Genomic DNA, 25,228 nt, shown 5'->3' on the forward strand with positions numbered 1-25,228 from the left:
ACCCCAACCAACCAAAACAAAACACCAACTCCCTGGTATGGAATGACTACAGCCTGAAAGTTCTGTCCCAGCCTCAGTCAAGGGTAAGATTCATCTGCAGGGCCACTGGCATGCAACGAGTCCATGTGGTGTCTAAATCTAGCTCATAAAGCAGCAGACTTCAATGGGGTCTCCAGGGCTAACACTTCCTGAGCACAGTAGAGCAGTGAAATAAATGAATGACAGAGCCTGATGGGCTGGATTCCAATTTTGGCTTCTCCACTTCCTAACTGAGTGGTTCTGGGTAAGAGACTTAACCTTTCTGGGTCTGGTTCTTCACTCATTTGTAAACTGGAGTAGATAAAGAACGCATACTACAGAATTAGATTGTTTTTGTCCAGGCACAAGTTGATTTGAGAAACTGAAGCTGTGTCCTTAGGTTATTCAAAACATACCACTAGAAGGTGACTGGAAAATTCAAGTGTTCAGTAGGTATTGGTTCATATCATTACACCCAGAATTCCCTTGCCTCTTGTTCTGCCCTATCTCCTTCCTTCATGAGCTGACTTGTCCCCTTCTTTGCTAAGGCTTTGTTTCAGCTTAATATTGATCGAGGGTTTGCTTGGTGTCAGATACCACACAAAATTCTAAGGAATCAAAAGCAAATAAACCACAGTCCTTGCCCTAGAGGCAGTTAGAAGAGAAGAAAGATAAACAATTATGAAGCAGCCTGATACTTGCACTGACAGACACACTGATAAGTCAGAGGAATGGAAAACAGAGGATAATTGATTCTGTGGGGAGTGCAGGCAATGCCTGCCTGGCATTGGATGTCTCCCTTTGGAGTAATCTATAGTCTCCTCCTGCATTGCAGCCACCTGCATGGGAGGGGAGGGGATCCTCCTCTCTCACATAGAACTCCAACCCCCGCTCCCAAGCTTTTCTGATCGGGGTGCTGTCCAGCAGTGGCCATCTAGGAGAGAGGTCACCTTTGCTCTCTGGTGACAGTGTGGAAGACAATGCTCACCCTGGTAGCAGTGGCATCTATGTTCTTCAGGGTCCAAGTTCAAAGCCTTCACCTTGATTATGCAAGCACATCTTTTGCCTGCCATCCTGTTACGAAGTGCAATCTCGGGGGATCCCTCTGGGGTGATGACATGGGTTGCCACAGCATCCTGGCTTGCTGCACATTCTGTACTGGCTGCCTCGTCTTCTTAGGAGTTATTGTAATAAAACACCACGACTAACAGAAAAGGCTTTGTCATTGTTTTCGGTACTGGCCCTGTGGTTATGATTAAGTGCACTGTTCTCCGTCTTTCTTACTCTAGGCGTAAGTTAACTTATGAAAATGAAGCTGTCTTCTTTGCTTATTCATACATCACCACTAACAGCCAGACAAGAGTGAACAAGCTTGCTATTCTGCTGGGGCTCTGGTGCTGGTGTCACCAGCCGGCAGACGGATGGCTCCAGGCTGGGATCTCCCCTGTCTCTCCCTCCTTCTGCAGCTTCTGGCTCCAGGCAGGGCTCCTGCTGCTCCGAAGGTGAGAGCTGAGCAGCAGAGACCACGTTGTTCCCACTTGGTCCAAGCACTGTGGGAAGGTCAGGTAAGCATCCATTCCCTGGGTATGTGATCAATTAGAAAGATACGGGGTTTTAAAACTAGGCAAAAGAGAGTGTAGGTTCAGTTCGGTGTGACTTGGCCACTCAGTTACGCTGAACCTGTTTCCTTGTAAAAGGTTAAAAGTCAAACCTACCTCTACTTCCAAGAATGGTTATGCACATAATACAAGCATAAATGAGATAATATATGCCGACTGCATGGCTTGCACAACTAGAGGCATTTCTTCTTCCCTTTTGATGGTCATTGTTCATAATGTCCATGTTTTCTTATTCAAATGTTAACATTAGCTACATAGACTGGACTCTGAAAAACCTGTGCCTGCTGCACCTCCCTGACCTGCTGTCCCTTGCTCCCACCCCACTCTACCTTTTTGAAGCCTCCAGCTTCTGTGACTCCCATGTCTGTCCTTTCCATGCTTCATTCATTGGACTCCTCTCTACCTCCTCATACATTTGATGTAACTGGGCTCCCATCCATGGTGCCTTTTATTCTTGTTTTTCATTTACGAATAATAGACTGTACTCTAGTGGCTTCAAATACCATTGACTGGAAGATAATTACTAATCTCTATCCCTAGCCCAGACTTTCTTCCTTACCCTCTTATTCTTAAATCTATCAGCTCACCATCTTCATTTGACTGTTCCATAATAACATTCAACTCAAGCTGACCAAAACCAAACCCACAGTCTTTTAGCTTTAAATAATTGTGTGCCCCTGCCTCTCCTGTTGGATGGTAACACCAAGATCTAACTTTGTCAATGAAGCTAGACACCTTTGAATCTATCTTGACACCTCCTTCTCTTCATTCACCACATCCTCACCACAACTAAAGCCTACTGATTTTACCAATGAATATTTCCCAAATTCATCCCTTCTTTTTTTTTTTTAATTTTATTATTCATATGTGCATACAAGGCTTGGGTCATTTCTCCCCCCTGCCCCCACCCCTCCCTTACCACCCACTCTGCCCCCTCCCTCTCCCCCCCACCCCCTCAATACCCAGCAGAAACTATTTTGCCCTTATTTCTAATTTTGTTGTAGAGAGAGTATAAGCAATAATAGGAAGGAACAAGGGGTTTTGCTGGTTGAGATAAGGATAGCTATACAGGGCATTGACTCACATTGATTTCCTGTGCTTGTGTGTTACCTTCTAGGTTAATTCTTTTTGATCTAACCTTTTCTCTAGTTCCTGGTCCCCTTTTCGTATTGGCCTCAGTTGCTTTTAAGGTATCTGCTTTAGTTTCTCTGCGTTAAGGGCAACAAATGCTAGCTAGTTTTTTAGGTGTCTTACCTATTCTCACCCCTCCCTTGTGTGCTCTCGCTTTTATCATGTGCTCAAAGTCCAATCCCATTGTTGTGTTTGCCCCTGATCTAATGTCCACATATGAGGGAGAACATACGATTTTTGGTCTTTTGGGCCAGCCTAACCTCAGTCAGAATGATGTTCTCCAATTCCATCCATTTACCAGCGAATGATAACATTTCGTTCTTCTTCATGGCTGCATAAAATTCCATGGTGTATAGATACCACATTTTCTTAATCCATTCGTCAGTGGTGGGGCATTTTGGCTGTTTCCATAACTTGGCTATTGAAATTCATCCCTTCTGCTGATATCTTGCCCTCATTATGTCTTTCTCTCTGGATTACCTTAGCAGATTTGTACCTGATCACCTTTCCCTTAGGTAGCTTTTACCATTCAGTTCTGCTTACCTTGCCATGGAAATATTTTGAAAGTACACATTTTATGAATTTTGGTCTCTTGATTGAAGTGTTTAAGTTCTCCTGAGGTCCAGTACAGTGTGGATGGATGAATGAGTGAAAAGATGAGCGAAAAATAAATGCTATGTACAACTTGCCATCCTAGCCCATGTGGACCTAGTGAACACTCTCAGAATGAAGTAAGGGGAGGTGTGGACTAGCCAACTCCTTCAGGTAAACCTCAGGAGCAGGTGGCACTTACCTTGACTTATAAGATGCCTCTACTGCTGACTCTATTTTCCACCCCCAGGAAAGGTCCTGGGTACCCAGAGAGAGGCTGCCAATCATTGGCGCACATCAGACAAGCTGCACTTATGCTACTAGGTGAATATTAAAATGTTAAAGCCAGAGGCCATCCTGAGTATAGCAGAGAAGCTGACAATGCCCTTCAATCTTACACTGATTCTGATAAGCAATGTACAGGTAGAAAAGTCTTTACTAGTACATTCAATGCGTGCCTGAGTGCAGGATGTCTATAATGAGAAAAACATATGATATCACATTATCATTTGCTAAACATCCTGAAACAACCACAAGCAGCCCTGGGTGCTCCTGGCTCATCAGTGTAGAATAATGAAATATTTCTGGAAAAGATGTACACAAAAGTGTATTCAAACGCATGGAAAAGGTCGCACAGGACCTGTTTTTGAACTTGCATGTTTCAACAGCTCTGACTTCTACAGTTTACTTCTAGCTCAAAGCACTCTGGGAAAACAAACACTTAGATGAGCCACAAGCCCTTAGTAATTACTCAAGAACCATGTAGCTTTATACACACAGCCGAGGAGGGAAGTGATGTGTTGAGTTGACACATGGTCAATGGAAGACTTAGGACTCTGACTTCAGACTTAGGCTCTTCTGTGCCTCTCAAACTTGGCTGCTTCTGCTTTCTCTGAACCTTAGTTAACACAATGTTCACCTGCTTCAAATTCTAGCTCTCCTACACTTTATACATCATTGTAAGTAAACTCTAGGTTCATTTTTCTCATCTTCAAAATGCAGCTGGTATCTACATCTGGGGCTTTTCTGGGCCTCTTAACCAGGTTCCTATTGCATGACCCTAGGTGAATTTTTCACCTACGCTGACTGGGTTTCCTTTCCTCGTGAAGTAACTTCATCCTAGCTTATTTATTCTGTAACTCTGATTTTACATGACGGAAAATACCCAACCTTTCCTAGAGTTTAGGGTTGAGCCTCTCCGAGAGGAATTTGAATCTGTATTACTCTGGAAGATTGGCTGAGTAAAGACTAAGGCAGAGATTGTGCATACTAGAAAGTGAGGCTGTACAGAGCCACTGGAGTTCAGGGTAGAAATGAGCCACCTTTCAGGGGAGAAGCTTTTAGGTACTGATGGTTTGGTAAGACAGGGGAGGATGCGGCTCTGGTTCAGCAGGGATTTCCCTAAGTCCCCACTCTGCACCAACTGCCAGGGACAGAGCAGTGAAGAAAAGGCACCCAGCCTCTGCCCTTTTGGACTTATCTCTGCACAGGGCTTCTCACAGGGTCTGCCACTTTCCAGGCCTGACCTCAAGTCTCACTGAAGCAGCTTCTTTTTGAGGGAGGCCTGGAATTTCTCTTTGTTCAATCGTTCTGTGAAGTCTAATGCATAGCAGGCCTGGGGTGCGCGTTACTGACCAGCCCCGGCACTGAGTTTAAGATTAGACTGGTGACCTCTATACTACTTTCTGATCTGAGTGAGATCTCTTTACTCTAACTCCACATCCCCTTCAGACTGGGCAATCCTACAAATTCTTCTTCTGCCATGTTGTTTATGTGTACAGACATGTATGTGTATGGATAGTGCCCTGTGAGGGGAGGATGTGTTTCTCAGGGCAGCTCCCTTTGTGAGCAGCTGGTCCAGGACCCGGACTTCCTGTGTCTATGTATTGTCTCAGAGGTGTCATAGAGCAACCCCTGGAAGGGTTGTGTTGATTTTTATTGTTCTGAAGTATGAGGTTTAGAGAGGTACAGTCACTTGTCATGGTCAAGTGGGTAGGAACTCCAGAGGAGGGGTGTGTATCCCTGTCTTATTGTTGCAAAAGACCATCTTTCCATTCCTATACTCGTTAGGAACAATCTGAAAACAAAGTACTTCCCTCCCCAGGGGAACAGTCACAGTCAGCACCAGCCTAGGGAATGCTCCGAGCACACAGAGAAGATGGAGACAAAGACTGGTCCAGGGGAATTTGGCCAGCCCACCCAGCCATGTCTCTGCTGCCACTGCAGCTTCAGGTGTGGGAGGGAGGGGGGGTGGTCCAGGACCCTCTACAGAATCATCTAAGCTCATCTGGGTACTTGGAGTATGATTTATTTCAGCAGGAATCCCAGGACACTGAGTGAAGGCACATTATACTCAGGGTACCACAGGGGCAGAAGACAAAGACCCAAGACCCAGAAAAGAATCCACAATCCAATAAAAAACGAGATAATGAGTCCGTCTGCCAAGATACAAGAACAAGGTCCCATCACATCCCTGAGACCTCCCCTGGAGGGCCCACACTAACTTAATTTATGGCTTAAAAACTCCTGCTCAATCTCAAATAATGATTTTTCTTTTCTTCCATCTGTGATCTTTGGTCTTTGGAAATGGGAAAAACTAAAAACAGAGCACAGAGCTGCTGGGCTGTCTTCCAAGGCTGCTTTTATCACACCGGTTCCCAGGATGTGTGGCTGCCATCACCTCTCAGACTTGGCCTCTGTCAGGGATGCAGAGCTGGCTTGTGTCCAGAGACCACCTCTATGTCTGCACTTTTTGGAACTAGCATCTTTCAGATGGTTCACTCGGAGGTACCTCTGACTCACCAGTAACAGTGCAGAGGACAATTGTCTGAATTCTCTCCCTGGAGTTGCAGAAAAGACACTCATTTGCAAGACTGTGTAAGGGCCAAGGTTTAAGTTCCAGTTATGAAGTATGCAACCTAGGCTACTTCATTTTTGAGCTTTTGTTTTTATTTCATTATACTGGACGATAATCAAATTCACCATTTCTACCATGAGTTGTTCTGGGAACAAAGTGAAATGTAAATTACAAAATTCTGTTCAATTTTGATGAATTACTCAAAATTTCTGGGTGATAATAACTTAAGAACTTATTAGTCTTTTTTCGCTCCACATTTGTTAATCTAATCAGCAGGTAAGCAACTACACAGAAAAAAGCTGGCTCACATTATTCATAGAAAGCTTGATTACTGGGCATCTGGCCAACCAGACTGTCGGTGACAAATCCATAAAAAAGAGACAAACCTGTGAATAAGATGGATCCTCCCTCTCTTCTGGAAGGGTGTGGTTTCCTAAGGGCTAATGCACATAGCCAAACAGGTATATTGGACCATGTATTATTACAGAGGCACGATCTTTAGCAGACTTACAAGGACATCAGAAATCCATCCAAGTAGAAGATCTGTATATGAGTTAAATGTTACACCTGGGAAAACTCCCAGTAATCACTGGAAATTACAAGCTAGAATGGGTATGAGTCTGGACCCTGGCTTCCTTTCCTTGCCCATAGCCTGTACCAGCCAAGCAGTAAACACACCAGTACACTTATCCCTGGGGTCTTGTTGGAAAGGCAAGGGCAGATGTAGTCCGCTGGTCCCACTCTCTGTGAGCCTGTTCCATTCCTTTCTCTTCTCCTTCAAGAGAATTCTCCCTTAGTGAGCCAAGGACCTCACACTTGTAACAGTCAACTAAGTGTCTTCTCCTGGCATAATATTAACTTGCCAGTAATAACAATGCATGGGACCCTGTCTTTTGATAGTTTTCACATCCTTTCTGATGGAGACCAAATGAACGCATCCAAGTTCAGGATAGAAAACAGTTTTGCCTGGCAAAGTCTCAGATATGGGGGTGGGCAGAGGTGGGAGAGGGCAAGAGAGGGAATGCATTTGCCCATGTGTGTGCAGGTGACCACCGAACAAAGAATGCTCTGCTGTAAAAATCCTTCATAAAGAGTCAGAAGATGTCCTCCACTCTCAATCTGCTCATTTGTTTCTTCAGCCATTCATTTGTCCTCCCAACAGTTATTTATTGAATGTTGATTAAATGCCAAAGTGATGTTCTGGGCTCTGAGTTGCAAAAAAACAAAACAAAAACCCTCAAAAAAAATAAAGTTGCTGTCTGGTAAGCACTTTTCATTTGAATGAGAGAGCTAGACCTCAATTAGACACAGGGTACAATACTAAGTAAGGGGCTAGAAGACCTACCATGAAAAATAAGCACACGAAGGGATGGAGAACAGGGCCAGGAGGTCTACCACAGGAGAGAGGCCTCGGGAAAGCAGAGCCAGGGTGACATTTCAGCAAAAAGGGCATCTTCCCTTCAGAGGAATGCCAGTGAGAGAAGAAAGAGTGGCAGGTGAACAAAGAGGTTGTGGTGCTGAGTCCTCTAGGAAAGGAACCCGTGGCAGGCCTAGAGCACCTGTTCCAAGTGAGCTGGCTGCATACAAGTGCTGTTGTCACAGGCTGCATCAGGGAAAGGTCACTAGTGTAGCAGCAAGTGGCAGGAAAAGTCTGCTTGGGATGACATTTGTTCCTTATTTAGGGCTCAAAGCCACTTGAGAATGAATAAGTCAGGAACATGTCTGACTGCAGGGTAGATAATCTCAGAATAACATTTCAGAGCCATTAAAGGGATGGCTCCATCTCCATGAAGAAAGAGTTCTACATCAAAGGGCACACCCCCTCAGCCAAGGGTTTCCATGGGACATCCTTGAAGATGGCTGCAGCTTCCCCATCATTTTTTCTCAGTCGTAATATTACTATTTCAATCAATTTACACCATAGCTCAAAATAGCCAATATTTTTGCACAATCAACTACCTGTTGCTTACCAAAGGCCTGACAGAGAGGAGCCACAACAATTCAGGAGCGTCTGACGGTGGGTAGGAATGACAGAATGCTTGAGCTTCTCTGTCCAGGTCTGGGAAGAGTCCTTTGTTCCACCTCCATTTTTCCCAAAAGGAAGGATGCTGATGGGAAACACTTTTCAAACTCTCTATTGCATAATTTGCAGCCGGGCACCAGTGACTCATGCCAGTAGCTCCTTGAGAGGCACAGATCAGGAGGGCTGTAGTAAAAGGCCAACTGGGGCAAAAAAGCTTACGAGATTCTATCACAACCAACACCTGGGTGCAGTGGTACGTGCCTCTCGTCCCAAGCTGTGTGGAAGGTGAGGTCTGAGATTGGGAGGATTTCGGTGGGGGAGGGGAAGCAAAAAGCCGGGCATGGTGACATATGCCTGTCATCCCAGCAACAGCAACATCAGGAAGCTTAAAATGGGAGGATGGCAGCCCAGGGTCTCTGGGCAAAAAAGCAAAATCCTATTTCTAAAATAACCAGAAGGTAACTCAAGTGGTAGAGCTCCTGCCTCAAAAGGGCACAGCCCTGAGTTCAAATCCCAGCATCATAAAAACAGAACATTGCTGAGGACACAGTCCACTATAGCAGTGGGGAGTTCCAGTAAGAAATTCCCTTTAAAACCAAACAACACCTGTATGTCGGTGGCTCACACCTATTAAAAAAAAAAGGCTGAGACTGGCAGGGTCGAGATTCTAGGTCCACCCTGACAAGTAGTTCGTGAAACCCCATCTCCAAAATAATCAGAGCAAAACTGACTGGAGATGTGGCTCAAGTGATAGAGCACCTGCTTTGTAAGAATGAAGCCTGAGTTCAACCCGAAATTCCACCACCACCACCTCCACCACCAAAACCTAAACAACAACATTAATGTGACTCCATAGAAGAGACTGAACATCCCTAAACCGAAATTCTAAGACCATAAGTTCTCCAAAATACGAAATTTTTTGTACATGAAAATTCCATATCATGCAGCTTTGTTTCCTGCTTAAAGTTAAAATATTATATAAAATTACCTTCAGATTACCTATTTAAAGTATATGTGAGACATAAATGAACTTTCTGTTTAGATTTTGGTTCCATCCCCCAAATCTGTCATTACATATGTGTAAATATTCCAAGCTCCACTTCCCCAATCCAAAATTCAAAAAACTTCTGTTCCATTTTGAATAAAGGATACTCGATCTGTAGTATCCTTTATTCTTTTTTTTTTTTTAAGGTTTGAAAGATTTATTGAAAGTTTTCCCAAACCTAGGGGAGGCAGAAGGCACATAGCATGACCCCGTGCCAAATAAAGAGGGTAAAAGGTTAACAGGGGTGCAGAGAAAAGATCAAATTGTTTAAGGTGATTTTTCTGTAAACTGAGGCCATAGACAAAAACAAAACCCTGTTGCTATGTATGGGAAGGTTTAGTTGAAATCTCATTCTTTCAGCTTGAAGGCACCACCAAAGCAGGGAAAGGTCATTTGAGCATTCACTCCTAAAATGTCAGCCATTTTTGGATGTACAAAGCAATGACTGAGCCTTCTGCAGCCTCAATATATTAAAGCCCCCCACCACATCTACCTCAGGTGGCTAGCATTGGAACCAGGAGACCTAAGCTCTGTTAAAAACCTTCAATTTCCCCTCCAGCCATTCCTCAGAAAATACAGCTATCACTTTGCACACATCTGCCATGTCTTCTAGAAGAGGGCCCCACCCCAGCATTCTGCTCTCCCCTCTCATTCCAGAGTTTAACTGCAAGCAGAGCTAATACAGGATTTCCAGGATGCTTGCCTCAGACAATGTGAAGAATTTATTTATGCAATAATTTATGCAAGAATTCTTTAACTGACCAAGTAGACTTTTTTACTTTAGCTGCCAGGAAGCTCAGACTTTGATTTTAAAAGTCACGTAGGACACAAGGATCTGTGTATGTAAATCCATTTATCTCCTTACAGTGCCCGAAACACTTTGCAAGATAAAGTGGACTACACATGGGTAATACATAAAATAAAGTGGTTTGTACAGCACAGAGCCTGTTAGATTGCACTTTTTTTTCCTGCTTGTATGACAATGACATTTGTGCATGGTAGTTTTTGAAGACCATTTCCCATTTTCCAGTCTCATAGTAGGACAAGGACAAGCTGACTTCACTGTCACTATAGAAAGGTTTGGAATTATCCTCTAGCTAGGACTCTGAATGCTGCCTTCCCTCCACAGTGTACTAATTTGGACAGGCAGCTACACAATTCAGTGTAGTCTCGAAGAAAGAACTAGAATTACCAGTCCCACTGGTGGCAAGGGTTTGTAAAGCTAAAACTGACACAGAGAGAGTCTGCCACAGGCAGAAGGAGAAGAGTCCCCCTTTGAGTGGTAGCCTCAGCAGACCATCCTCATACTGCCTCTGTGTCTGTTTGTCTGTCTCTCTGTCTGGGCTCCTGCATTTTTTACTTGCTTTTGACCTCCAGGTCTTCTTATCATTTCTCTTCTGGTATCTTCCACCAGAGATCTGAATTCTATAAAAGTTTTCTCAGAAACCCGGCTCGTCAGGAATCCGTTCCAAGAAATAGAAAACTGAGGCACTTCTCATCGCTTTCACACTTCATCTTGAATGCACACCAAAGGCTCTTTAATGGGACATAGTTAATCAGTGTAGTGGGTCAGGTATCAGAGCTTGTACTTACTATCCAGTCATCAGTCAGGGCAGAGAGAGGCCCAGGACACCAATGCTACTTCCCAATTCCTTGCCATATTGAAAAGCATTCTGACCCCAATTTAGCATATGGGGTCTCTGAACTATGTAGGCTGTCATTGCTTGCACTAAACAGAGCTGTGCCGGTTGTGAAATATCCTGATTTTATACCCCAACAATTGCATAGTTTACATGCTGTATTCCAGGGTGTTCAGTCCCATATGTCTATTAATTACAGATTTGTTTACCATAGTAATCCTAGACAGACTGATGCACACTGCTAAAAGCAAGGCAAAGCTAAGGGCTGTCACCTGGTAAATATTACAGTTGTATTTGGCAGAAGGTCCATCTGTATGCTTATAAGATGTGACCAGGTGCCCGCGCATGGGAAGGGAGGATGGACAGAGGATGAACAACAGGGATGGGGGAGGGGCAGAGTTGGATAGGAGGAAGAACATCTAATGTTCTACAGCACTGTAGGATAACTACGGTTGATAGCAATTAATAATATTTCAAAATAGCTGGTACAGAGGATTTTGCACATTCCCAACACAAAGGAATGATAAACATCTAAGGTGACAGATACACCAATCACTTCATATGTACACTTATATATACTGCAGTGTACCCAATAGCTATATACAATTACCATGTGTCAATTAAAAAATATATATCTTTAAAAAGACTAGGTCTCTTGTCTTTCTTCCCTGGGCCCCAAAAGGGAGCAATGGACTGTGATAGATAGAGGGCATTGATTGCCAATACTTCCTTTCTTTCCTATAACCTGTGGGCATTCAGGAAGCTCTCCAGGAGCAGTGACCTGCTGTGTTTTCATGTTCCTGTGCCCAACAGTGAGCAGTGATTGTTCCCAAACCTGTTATGCCAGTTCTTGTTATTGTTGCAATTCAGTACTGAGCAAATATTATGTAATCTATTAATTAAGAGTAACAAAAGAGAGTTGTTTCTCTGAAGACTCAATTGAATTCTTTAGAAAGACTGGTAATGGAGAACTGCTAAAAAGTTGCCATTGGATAAGATGGGGGGATAAGATAAGTTGAAAAGGCAGTAAAAATCTAGTGTTATTCTGCATTCCTGTGATTAAGGAGTGTCATTAAATAATCAGTCTGGTTTAATAACTGGCCTTGGAAATTGTGATATGGGTCTTGGTTGTGCCAGAGATGATCCCCAGCTCTAATCTGTGAACTTGAACACTGTGACAGTAAACATATTTACTTAACAGCTAATTCCTATTACATGGTCATGGATGTGTCTCTGTTTTCTCCTTTACCATGGCCACCTTTGTGCAAGTCTAGGCAGTTACTATAAGCCTCATTAAAAACAGACAAGAAACCTAGTTCTAGGCTTTGAACCTAGGACCCATTGTTTTGAGTCCTGGACATGTACTTTAGTGAAAAAAAGATTTTCCCACAAAATAACTCCAAAGGGCTCTTTGGATTCTGACATTCAAGTATTTTATATCTTTATAGCTGCTTAAGACCCAAACCCCATCACCAACCCCATTGGTACCAAAATGCCAATAAACCCGAAGGTCTGACCTTCCCTATTTGCTGAATCACTCCTCCCCACTTTGGTTACTTTGAATTTCCTTAGAGCCCGGCAGAGTTTGGATACATCATTGTCTTCATTCACAGTTTCAAAATATAAAGTTTTTAGTGTGCCTGTGGCTCATCCAAGTGTAGGATAATCCTAAACATTTTATAAAGTCTTTCTGCCTTTGTGCTTGATCTTTTCCATTTCAATTAACTTTCTATTGTAGTGTCACTGGATGAAAGACATCACAGAAGTGGCAGAACCTGTTATCAATGCAACCTTTTAGCTCCTAGGAATCTCATTCCATCCACTTATACAAGTTTTGACTGAGGGTGACCCAGTAAGACTCCTTATGTTGAGTCATTTGAAAAAGCTTGTCAGTGGGGGCAACAGCAGCTCACAGCTAACAGAACTCAACAGGCCACCTGGTCACCCTCTGCAGATTTGGAATAAGGTACAAAGTGCTTCTGAAGCAGCAGAAGGGGCCACAGAGGAAGACATGGACAAGAAACAGGGGACTTATTCAAGGCAAATATATTTCTGCAACTCATACAACTGGGTATATGGCAGTGCTTTGACTTGCACACTTGCAATTTGGGAACACGAGAATTGCCTTCAAAGCCAGGAACTAGAGCAAATGTGTGTCATTTTTCCTCCACTACTGAATAGTAGTCACTGTACAGTACAATAAAGATTTGAGGAAAAAACATAATTAAAAATGTTTTAATAATGATGACCATTCTAAATGCAGCTTTTATTCTTTAATTCAATAAACATTTAATTAGCATCAATGAAATATAATGGACAGTTCTTGTTACATGAAAATGAACACAATATAATTGTTGACCTTAAACACATTACAGATAAGTATAGGAAACTTTTATATAGACTCATAACAGACATGAGGCAGTAAAAATTGTAAAGTGTGCCCCAAATGGAACCTCAGTCAAATACAACAAAAATGTTACAAAAGAATAATTTTTTTTCTTATGACTGATGGAGCCAGAGGAAGGTCTCACAATGGAGGTGGTGCTTGCACCGGGTCTTAAAGGACAAATAAGAGTTTAGCAGGTAGAGTAGGAAGTGCTTGGCCATTCTAGGATGAGGAAAAACAGCATTCTTGCTGCATCATGAAAGGGAGGTTGCAAGTACATCAAAAACAGAACAACCCTAGAGCCAAGTCCCAGGTTAGACACTGGCTACCTGTACAGTCCTTTACCTTTTGCTCTTTGTCAAACTGAGGTCATAAAACCTACTTGCACTTTGTTGTAAGGATGAGGGATCACAGATGTAAAGTATCTATCTTAGTGTCTGATACTTACTTCAGGGTTGTACAACAAGTGAGCTGGGAATTTTTATATTGTTCTCAGGAGCTGAACCTAGAAAGGAAGAGTGGGCTCAATCGGTGGGTGTAGAAGTCTGGTCTTGATTTGTATGTGGAGATGAAGTGGCATAAAATTACTAACTAGGAAAATAACATGAAAACAATCCTTGTCCTGTTTATTCCCTAATGTTTTAAAGAACCATAATAACAAAAGTGACAATAATAAACAGAAATGTCTACTATATACTGGGGATTTAAAATACTCTATTTCACTCATATATTCCAATAACCTCAGAAGACAGGAACTTTTACTTTTCATTTAACAGAAAAGGAAACCAAGGTAGAGAGAAATTGAAGTATTTGCCTGTGGATATGCTGTTAATAAGTTGTACAGCTGGGACTCCAAAGGTGCTTCTCTTCTCTTGTTCCTGTGGATCTGGGGATGTGGTACACAGTGAAAGCCTTATAAGCAAGTGAGGAGTGGAGTCAAATAAAGGATTGGTACAGGTAAGGTACATGCAATGCAGAATTCTCAAAACCCTTTGAGTGCAATGACTTGCTACATTTCCCTGATATTCATCTGGACTTGCCACTCCACACAGCCCACCTCACACAACAGCATGGGGAAAAATGCGGGTAGGCTGTCAGTCTATGGTGGCTCTGGGCCCATGCAATGGGCAGAGGTGTGGATGAGCATCAGCAGGGGCTGACCATAGCAGGTCAAGCCTGGTGATTTAGCTACATATCCAGTGAGATGAAGGCATTCCCCAGGGGCCTTCAAACTCATGGTGTGATGCTGATGGTGAGTGCTTACAAACCAGGAAGCTAACTATAGCAGTCACAGGCTGAGAGGGAATATTGAAAGAGAGCAAAATGCAATTTCCTCCTCTATCAAGCCTTCCCCAACTTTGTGGGCTGAATTTAGCTTTCCCGCTGAGTTTCCATTGCTTCTGGACCATGTCTTCATTATAATAATTAGCTCTTCGCAGTGGCGGGCATTGGGATTGTCTGGGGAAGTTTTAAAAAAATCCAAGTACCTGGTCCCCATCTCAGGAGGTTCTAATTTGCTAATTTTCTACCTCTAGGTTGGACAGAGCATGCATAGTTTTAAAGAGTTTCCTGGAGAAGGCTAATAAATTCTGAAAAACAAAAATCCCGGCGGGAAAAAAACTAAAAAAGCTGGATCAAAACAAAATGTACGTAGATATGCACGTGTTTGTGTGTGCATGTGTAGAAAAGGAACAGGTGAGTGGGTAAAACATAAGGTAAATCCTCAGAGTCAACAAGGAAAATGAGTAAGACAGCATACAATCTGAGAGGTAAGCAAGCTAAAGATAGTACCTGAGCTGGGGAACCTGCTATGGGAACTAACATTAAGCATTAGTTTTAATGGGGGCAAACACAGGAAAAGGAGACAAGACTAAGACTGTGCAAGAGACTGTGGAGAATGAGTAAAGTTAGGTTCCCCCCAGAAGTCACATCCTTGGTGGGAAAAGAGCCAGTCCCTATAGAAGATAGGCAACTTGTCTGTCTTGACTTTGTATCAAGTGGAAGGCAGCGGTATCTATTCTTCTTAAGTCTAGGCCCATCCTCACCTATGTTGGGGGCTACAATTCACAGCTACCCTATCAGTTTGAAACCCACTGTAAACTCTGTCATTTGGTAGAAGCTAATGCAGATCCTATCTGGGCAACTATATCTTGAAGCTTGAGTTCAAAGAATTTACACAAATTTCCAGAGGACACGGGTTCACTACTACCACAACAACAACTTTTTAAGAAAAAGCACTGAAAAAGTAAGCTGGACAATGTGGCACATGCCTGTAATTCTAGCACACAGAAGCTGAGGCAGGAGGATCCTGAGTTGGAGGTCAGCATGGACTACACAGAGAGACCTTGTCTCAAAAACCAAAACCAGCCAAACAAACATAAGTAACAATGAATCAGACTCCAAATGACTGCTAATTGTAATTATCATATATAGAACATAAAGTAATTTGTTCAGTATATTTAAAGAAATCACAGAAAGTAGGAGGTAGCTTAAGCCTCCAAATTCATTCATTCCTTTCCCCTATAAGGTAGAGGACCCCTACATTGAATGACTTATCTCAGTGATTCATTTATAATGAACTGAATGGTACAGAAATGATGCTATGTGACTTCTGAATTCATGAATTTAGGTGATAAAAAGGATAGATCCTCTGCTTGGCATGTACACATTCATTCATATTCTCTCTTGCTTTCTCTCTCTCCCTCTCTCCACATTGGTAGGAGCCAGTATCCACGCTGTAAGGACACCTAAAGATGCTGTGTGGATAGCCCCATGTAGGGGATACAGGAAGTCTTTATCCCACTGCAGAATTTGCCAATTTGCCAGTGGGGTAGGCCAGGCACCTGAAAGCTAATTCTCTAGTCCATCTGCCGTGTGACTGCAACTGCAAGAGAACCTGAACAAGAACTGCCTCACTGTGTCCCTCCTGAATTTCTAACAGAAACCAGGAGACATAATAAATGACTTGTTTTAAGCCATTAAATTTTATAGTAATTTATTATGCCTGAATAGATAACTCTAGAGAGTATACAACAAAAGGAAGAGAAGACTGTCAAAAATGACCAGGTACATTTGAAAAGGAATCAAGTGGAAAAGTTGCAGATGTGAAAAAGGACTTACCAACAGAAACAATGCATGAATTAAGAGAATGGAATAATAAAATCAGTGTGCCCAGAGAAAATTACTATCAACCTAGAACTGTAGATCCAGTTAAAACATATCTCAAGATGGCAAAATAACATCACTTTTCAGAGAGTCAAAAACAGATTTTACAAGTAGCACACACTTACTCAGGGAAAACTTAAAAGAGATACTTTAAGAAGAAGGAAAATGACCCCAGAAGGAAAGTCTGAAACGTGAAAGAGAACAGAAAAGAGTAAATACATACATAAAACATACCAACTGAAATCCAACAATGCTACCACATTAATGAAATTAGAAGAAAAACAAAATAAAACAAATATGCTTTAAGTAATAGCATATGCCAGGAGTAGTGGCACACACCAGTAGTCCTAGAACTGTGAGAGGCTCAGGATAGGCTGGGCTATAGAGTGAGACACAGTCTCTAAACAAACACACACAAATGGCATGTAACTCAGTTGGAGTGAATACAGATGAAGCATTTTAAAGTTGTTTAGCAGACAGAGAACAGGAAGGCAAAAAGGTCCTGACTGGGGGTGGATACCACTGTGTCTGGGGAGGATATAAAGAAAGGAGATAGGAGGGTGAATATGGTGGAAATATTCTGTACACATGTATGTAAATGGGAAAATGAGACCTGTTGAAACTGTTCCAGGAATGGGGGGAGAGGGAAAAAGGAGAATGATGGAGGGTATGAATTCAACTAAGATATAAGATAAGGAATTTTGTAAATGTCACAACATACCCCAGTACAATAATGATAAAAATAAATTTAAAAAATAAATTAAAATTCAAAAAGAAGTTGTTTAGCAGAGCAAAATTATTAAGACTTTAAGTTAAATAAACATGTTAAGAATCCTAGTATACAACTTCCAACCTAGTAGAGGTTAAAATTAAAAATGAGAAATAGAAATCTGCTTAATCTACAGATCTGGTAGGAAAGGAGAAATTAAACTCCAAAAGCAGGACAAATAGTAAGCACTGTATCAACTGGAAAAAAGAACAGAAAACACATTGGTAACAGTTTTCTACTAAGTAGACTCTCAGCTTTGGGTGAAAGACAGATTTTCTTAAGAAAAAAAATTAAATTCAGCTATACATCTTTTAAAAGGAAAAACCTGAAAACAAAAAGATGGAAAAAGACAAAAAAGGCAAATATAAATCAAAAGAAAGCTGGTGTGTTTGTACTAATAAGTTAAAAAGAGCATTCAAGGTGAAACAATTTATTAGCATGGCAATAAATTGAAGCCTACTGATAAGTCATGAGAATTAATATAAGAGTTGGGTACGTTACTGGATATGCTATCAAGACACAAAAGTGAATCATTTTTTCATATATAATCAAGCAGCAAAAATGTACTAAAACACCATTTTGCAAAGGCAACACAATATTGGATATCTAGCAACACGTTTAACAAAAGATTTGCAATACTTTCATGAAGAACATTGTAAATGTTATTGAAAGATATTACAGAAAGGAAAAAAGAACAAATCATGTTAATGGAAAGGAAGACTAATTGTCATACAGATCACAATTCATTGTGATTGATTTATATTCAACAAAATCTTAAGATCACAATGTGTGTGTATAGAACAGAATAGCTAAAGTTGTGATTAACTCATTGAGATGGTAATATATCTTTTTAAAGTTCAAATTTTTTTTAGTTTCAAACAGAGGAGAACAAGTAGCAGAATACCACCACTAGGTACCAAGACTTATTATAATTAAGGTTTATTACATAAAGACTTGGAAGCTAAAGAGAATTGGTACTGACATAGAGACACACAAACACACCAATGGAGCTTATTCACTCACATATTTAGGAAGTAGATCTGTGACAAATAAGCAAGGGAAAGATAATTTGAGAAATTATCTTGGGACAAATAAACATACATGCTATTCATACTTCACATGTAAATCAATTTCATAAGAATGAAGGAGTTAAAAATAATAGGCAAAGTTTTCTAAAATGTAAAATATGGAGAGCATTTTTATGACCAAATTCTGTGTTATTTCTTAAACCAAATACAAAAACAAGTAAACCATAAAGAAAAAGAAAAAACCAACTGATGCTGCTATTTGGAAATTCAGTGTACTGGAAACTGATGTAATAAGCTGAATATCTGCACCATAAAATGGCAAAGCTTAATATCTAGAACATGTAGTAAGTGGCTACAGATCAAAGAAAGAGATGACCAACTCAAAAGAAAAATGGGAAAAATGTTTAGAATGAACTTCTCTTAGAGCATAACATTGAACCAGCCAAGGAGCATACTAAAAATGTATAACCTCATTAGTGATAGAAAAATGCAAATCACTCTCCCAGAGAGGAATCATTCCTGATCCTCTAGATTGGCAATGATTATAATAAGTAACACAACAATGAACTAGTACCAGCTAAGATGTGTAGCAACGACAACTCTCCATCACCAGTGGAGGAGTGTAAACTGAAGCAATCATTTTGGAAAACCACTGGCAATCACGAATAAAGTTGAGTGAGTGTGTGTGTGTGTGTGTGTGTGTGTGTGTTTATAATCCCAAAACTACAGGAGTAGTTAACTTCTCAGGAAAATACTCTAGAAGACATTGCCCTAGGGGATGTATAAAGAATATACTAATAAAAAGTATCGTTGAGAACACCCAAATATGATCAATACCTAAAAAGAATGGATAAACCTATTCCACTTAGACATATACAGTAGTGAAATGAAGGAACTCAATTTACAGGCTGCAACACTGATGCATCTTACTAATGTAATCTGAGCAAAAATTACAAGTCACAGAAGTATTAATGTACAGTGCTTCCATTTATATAAAGTTAAAAGAGTCAAAATCAACAGTATATTGTTTGGGAACATAAGTGCTAAAACTACAGAGAAGAACACAGAGACGATAACTCCAAAATTAAATGTCAGTGAGTTCTGGGGCAAAGAGGGTATCAGGCTTGAAGGATTTTGTTGAAGGTTTGTGTCTTAAGCTAGGTGGTAGATACATGAATGAGAAGTTGATTATTCTTTAAACTGAATATAAATATTAGATATATTCATTCTCAATACATAGAGCATATGTCATACATTTTAATGTAGAAACAAAACAAAAACAACTGCAATAAACCAAGCAAACTTAGGGGTTGTGGCTGTGGTCATAGGGAAAGTAAGCTTTCCAGGGGACTGCACACCTCCATCTGTGTGCCAGTGCCATTAGATGTTCTGTTAAGTTTTTATTTGACACACCAGTTTTCCTATCTTCACTGTGGCCCAGTGAGGGTGGGGCTGCCTTACAGCCATGTCTGCTTTCCTAGGTCTGACATGTACAGAGCCATTGCTGATGTGCCAGGAACATGCATGGGGTGAGTGTTGATCCCTCCTCCTAGTGTTGACAGGAAGCTGTGAGACAATGAGGATTCATGCCCCTCCTTCACGAACTGCATCCTAGCAATGCCAACTCCAAATGCATCTGGATTGGGCCTCTTCTCTCTGCACAAGCTGTTATACTCACTTGCCCCACTGTCCTAACTGGTCACTCTGCTTCCATGGTTGTTTTCTCTAAACCCTGGGTACAACACAGCCTAATAATAGCAGTCCTCTGCTTAAAAAATCCCCTTTAAAAAACAAATTCATCACAGTGGACAGGGCACTACCCAAATGAGCACCTGCCTTTCACAGTGTTTGACAACTCACTGTATTCCTACCATGTTGGACTTTTCATTCCTCTGAAACCACCAGCTTTTTCCCACCCGAACCCCCAAACCTGCTGGATGCTCCTCCAACTCTCATTGGGGTGGGTTCCTTTAAATTCTTTCCAGCTAAGTTTCTCTTCCTCAGAGAAGCCTTCAGCTGGGTTTGGATTTAGTTTGTTCTCTAAGCATCCAGGTGTTAAAGGCCTAGTCCCCAGGGCAGCTGAATTGGGAGGTGATAGAATTTTTTAAAAAGTTAGTCTGGTGGGAAGTCTCAGGTCACAGGGACTTAGTCCAAAGGGATTACGGTAGAACTCATGTGACCGCTTGGTAGTTCTAATGAGTGAGTTGTTAAATACTGAGCCCAGCCCCATCCAGCTCTCTGGCTTCTAGTACTGAGCTATGAAATCTTGCTCCCAGAAACACTCCTACCATTGCCATCTGCCATGATGAGACACAGTCAAGTGGGTCCTTGTGAAAACAGTCATGCACTTAAACCTCAAAACTGTGAGCTAAAAAACCTTTTTTCCTAAGTAGCTTGCCTTGGACATTTCATTATAGTAACATAAAACAGACTAATACATCTTCCTTTATTTTCCTCTGTTCAAAGAAGCTCCCATGTTCTGCTTTATTCTGTAATTGTCTCTGTTTCTTTCATTGTACCCATGTTTATATAATATACATATATACATATATATACACATACATGTCTATGTATATAAGAATATCTATATATACAAGCTTTTATCTATCATCTATCTATCTAAGCTTGTTCTCTTGCTTTTCTCTTTCATTACTGAATACACTCTCTTTCCTTGAGGTGAACCTATGGCAATATGTAGACCACATTAAGTACTTAAGTAAATATTCAATGAAGGAACAGATTTATATAAAAGGAAGGTTGGATTATCTGAAGATACTTATTAGTTGAATTGTGAACTTTGCCTGTGATCTCAGATATTTTCTGATCCCCTCACATATGTCAAACATCTACTTTCTCAATGATAGAATACTTCTTTGAAGAAAGGGTGGCACACTGACTAGCTGTAGCCCCACTCTCCCCTGATTTCTCTGTTCTCCCCATTCTGTACACCCATGCCTTAAGAGTTAATTCTTTCATGTTGAGCTTATTTTTCATCATCTCAAAGGAAATGATATTGTTGTTTGAACTACCTCTTATGTTCTCCAAGGGCGGGTGTTAATTTCAAGGGCAAAAAACTAGGGACACCCATGGCTGTCTCTGTGGAATTTGTGACGTTCAGTTCAGGATACTTGGTGTTGAGATATTATATCCTCAACAGGAAAGAATAATTCAAAGGAAATGCTACTGGAAGAGGACCCAATAATTATTAGTATATGTCTTCCAATCTCAGGTGTCATTTCCTGACTAACTAGTCCCTTTTTCCCTAACCTGCTGCATATTCCATTTTTATTTTAACTTTTTATATTGCTACTTTTCTAAAACTTAAATTTTATTATTTATTTATTTTTAATTTTTTACCATCTTAGTGTTATACTAGGGGTATGTTGTGACATTTACAAAAGTGCTTGCAATGTATCTTAGTTAAATTCACCCCTCCATCATTCTCCTTTATCCTCCTCCCCGCATTCTTAGGAAAGTTTCAACAGACCTCAATTTTCCATTTTTATACATGAGTACAAAATATTTCCACCATATTCACTCTCCTACACCCTTTCCTTACATACTCCTCCATCATACTCCTTTTTTTAAAAAAATTGGAGCTCATTTATAAAGAGGAAACATCTACAGGGATGAATCTCTAGTTTTGTTCAAGAGTTCAGTTTAAAAGGAAATAGGTAAAGGATGAACAAAAGGTTCAAGTTTCATTAGGTAGATGTGTCGATATTATGGGAATGAAACACAGGGGCTGAGCCCCCTTTGGAACATAGCATCACCCATAATGAATTCTGTACAGCACTCTTTCAACCCTGAGATCTTTCATTCATTGATTTTATTGTCGAATGAAAAGGTGCTGGTTCCTAGTGGCATTTAGTGAGAGATGGGGAATGACCCAGACTTCACTACTTGGCATTTTCTCTCTGGATAATTTTAATGTTACATGGTTGGAAAGCAACAGAGATTCAGGGTACTCTTGGTTTTAACATTTGGACTTACTTTGGTTGAGGTCTAAGTGACTCAAAGGTTCACTCTTCAATGCCATCTGCCATAGACATCAGCATAGAACAGTCTATCACGATACTAAAAGAGTACCTGGTCCCAGCTTCTCTCCAGTCATCACGAGGCTTTGAGGGGTAACCTACACATGCAGGCAACCTTGCCAGATGTTGCAGAAGAAAGGAAATCTGAATGAAGACCTAATTTTGCAGGTAACATCTGGAAGAGTCCCACTGAATGGAATTAACCAGAGGAGTTCCCGAAAACATGGCAATGCTGGTTAGTACACCGAATACAAAAAAGCCTGGCCTCTGTTTGTTTTGTTTTGTTTATTGGTACTGGGGTTTGAACCACACCCCAGCCTACAAGTTCTGTTCTCACCTTGTTGCTCTTTCATCTGAATGTTCACTTCTTTGCTGATGACTCTAAATCACTGTGTCTCACACTCCTTATTCCTATGAAGCCTCATCTGGGATTCAGTCCCATGGCACCATCCCATACTCAACATTTTAATCAGGCTGCCACTCAATGTCAACAAGGCAAAATCTCAATACCTAATTATCTTATTACAGTCACCGTTTCTAGGTAGTACATTCCGCAGGCTCAAATTCTATTACTTGTCAAAATTGGATCAATAATTCCTTTGGAAAAAACTGCAGGACAAAAACCATAGAATTTATTGATTGTTTCCTGGAGCAGATGCTCTGCGAGTATCATCTATTGCACTTTTCCCAGGGGTTCCCTGAGATACCAATTGTACAGATGAGGAAACTGAAGTTGAGAGCGTTAAGTCAGGATTCAAATCCAGGCTTGTCTGACTACAGAGCTGGGTTCTTCGCCGTACCCAAAGCTGCCTCCTGAAAAGTCTAATGAGAACCTCATCTCCCCTCTTCCCTACCTGACTTGTGGGTCCATCAGTCCCTGTCTCTTACTTACACCTTTCCTCCATTTCACACCACTGCCAGATCAATCTTCCTGTACTACCGGGTCCCAGGAGATGTATGTTTCATTAATTAGAAATCACAGCATCATTAATGGACTCAAAGAAGGAAGCTAGGCCCTTTCCTGCTGATGGCACCAGGCCTAAACTTCTTGGCTTGCCCATACGACCTTTGAGTGGACATGTGTCAGAGTAGAGGTACCTACTCTGTTCAGGCCTATCTTCCAGGTACTAGGAACATAAGCCTGAACAGCCCTGAAGGATCTAAGAATCTAATCTCTCCCTCTGTCAAAACACATACGCAAGTACCTACAGGTCTAACAAGGCTGGTCTTGTAATTAAAGCCTCATGGCTCCCCACGTGGGCATGTACTGTTGCTCGTTTCCCAGAAGGAGCCCCTCACACTTTTTTTCTCAATCCTCCAGCATTTCGCAGGCTAGTCTGAGTTCTACATCTTCCATAAGGACTGTACAGCATGTGCTTGCTGCTCTGAATGCAACTAAGACCACATTTAGATTCAGTCTCACAAAGTCCCCATGAGTAAATGGCCATTTACTGTCATAGAAATGCCACCAACTGAGCTGAGCCAGTTATTTTCTGCTTGTGAGACTCTAGTCACATTACCTGCTCTCCTCAAGCCTCAGGTTATTCTTCCATAAAATAGGGATGGAAGTGGGCTGTTGTGAGGGTTGAATGTGATAATGTTTATACAGTGACCTTTGAGAGTCCTTCTTCTGACAATGGATATTGATTCTACAGAGTCTGAAAACAGCCCTATAAAGTATAAAATAACACCAATAATTATTTCTGTTGTTTACATGTACAAAGCATCGGATCAAGTCTTTCATGTGTTTTTAAAAATAATTCCTTTCTGGTCTCTTCTACCTTCACATCATTAATTTCTTTGTCTTATTCATCTTGTATTTTCCACCACTGTGCCTCACTCCAAATAACACCAATATGTACCATGGTGTATAACTGATTGGAACTAAACACAAGGCTTCAGGCAACTGTTTCACTAAAGGGAGGTGTTGGTCTCAGCTTCTTCTCTCTCTTCTGTTTCCAGAGTAGAGTACAAAAAGAGGTTGAAGGTACTGGGCTGATCTTATGATCAATGAAAGATAAGAAGCAGAGGATTCAGTCAAGAGCTAGGAGAAGACCATCCAATCAATCAGCTCCAGTTGAAGCTGAGCAAACCATCCTGATTTAGTGCCATGGGTCATTTTAGAGTTGATCCTTTGGGTTGGTTCTGTATTTTCAAGTATTCTTTAAGCTCTTTACAGACAAAGATTGTAGTTAACTGTGGACTTTCCCAAGGATTTTGCAGGAAGTGCACATGGAGAAAAATTCAGTAGCTTGTAATTGATGAAGGATGGAATGAGGGGAAGTGGGAAGAAATAAGAAGAGTTGAAAACAATGTGAGGGGAAGGATCCAGCTGTAGTTCACCACTTTCTTAAACATTTACTTCTTTCTTTCTTTTCTTAAATATATGGAATGCTTCACAGATTTGTGTGTCATCCTTGTGCAGGGGAAGGCTAATCTCTGTATCATTCCAATTTTAGTGTATGTGCTGCTGAAGCGAGCATGAACATTTACTTCTTAAATACCCAGTAAAGTGGTTTGCATGATCGCAGCACTGACTCCTAGAGGGTATTTTGGAGATTTCTGCAGGTAGATTTTATTACTGCTATCACTGGAGGATGCCATTGGCTAAATTTAGAAGGTAAGGTCAACAGATGATCAATATCTTATAGTGCACAGGGAAATCCTACACCGCAAAGCGTTGTACCTCACAACTCATGGCTTTCAAATATCTCCCCAGATATTCATCTAAGTGAAAAAGATGTTAATACACATCTGTATATAAAATCTAAATAATCTAAATCATATTTTACATTTAAACTCCAAGGGTTTCTGCACAATTTAATATCTGCTGAATGTTCTAGCAAATCAACTACCACACAGATTGAGAGAAGATTATACTATTTTGTTTGGAATTTTACCAAAAGTTGTTCATCATAT

General features: G+C 41.0%; 1 protein-coding gene, 1 long non-coding RNA gene and 1 other non-coding gene across 10 annotated transcripts in view; 1 reads left to right on the plus strand and 2 right to left on the minus strand.

Moving 5' to 3' along the window:
• Positions 1-25,228, minus strand: part of Large1 (LARGE xylosyl- and glucuronyltransferase 1) — a 502,729-nt gene that overhangs the window by 113,161 nt on the left and 364,340 nt on the right. The window lies entirely within an intron of this gene.
• On the plus strand, positions 1,412-16,280 carry LOC141425831 (uncharacterized). Its single transcript, XR_012450984.1, has 4 exons — positions 1,412-1,583; positions 14,087-14,267; positions 14,846-14,956; positions 16,031-16,280. It is a non-coding gene; the product is annotated as an uncharacterized lncRNA (long non-coding RNA).
• Positions 24,690-24,792, minus strand: LOC141426064 (U6 spliceosomal RNA). The gene has a single exon (XR_012451173.1). It is a non-coding gene; the product is annotated as a U6 spliceosomal RNA (small nuclear RNA).

This window comes from Castor canadensis, chromosome 8 (genome assembly GCF_047511655.1).
Source record: "Castor canadensis chromosome 8, mCasCan1.hap1v2, whole genome shotgun sequence".
Classification (NCBI taxonomy): domain Eukaryota; kingdom Metazoa; phylum Chordata; class Mammalia; order Rodentia; family Castoridae; genus Castor; species Castor canadensis.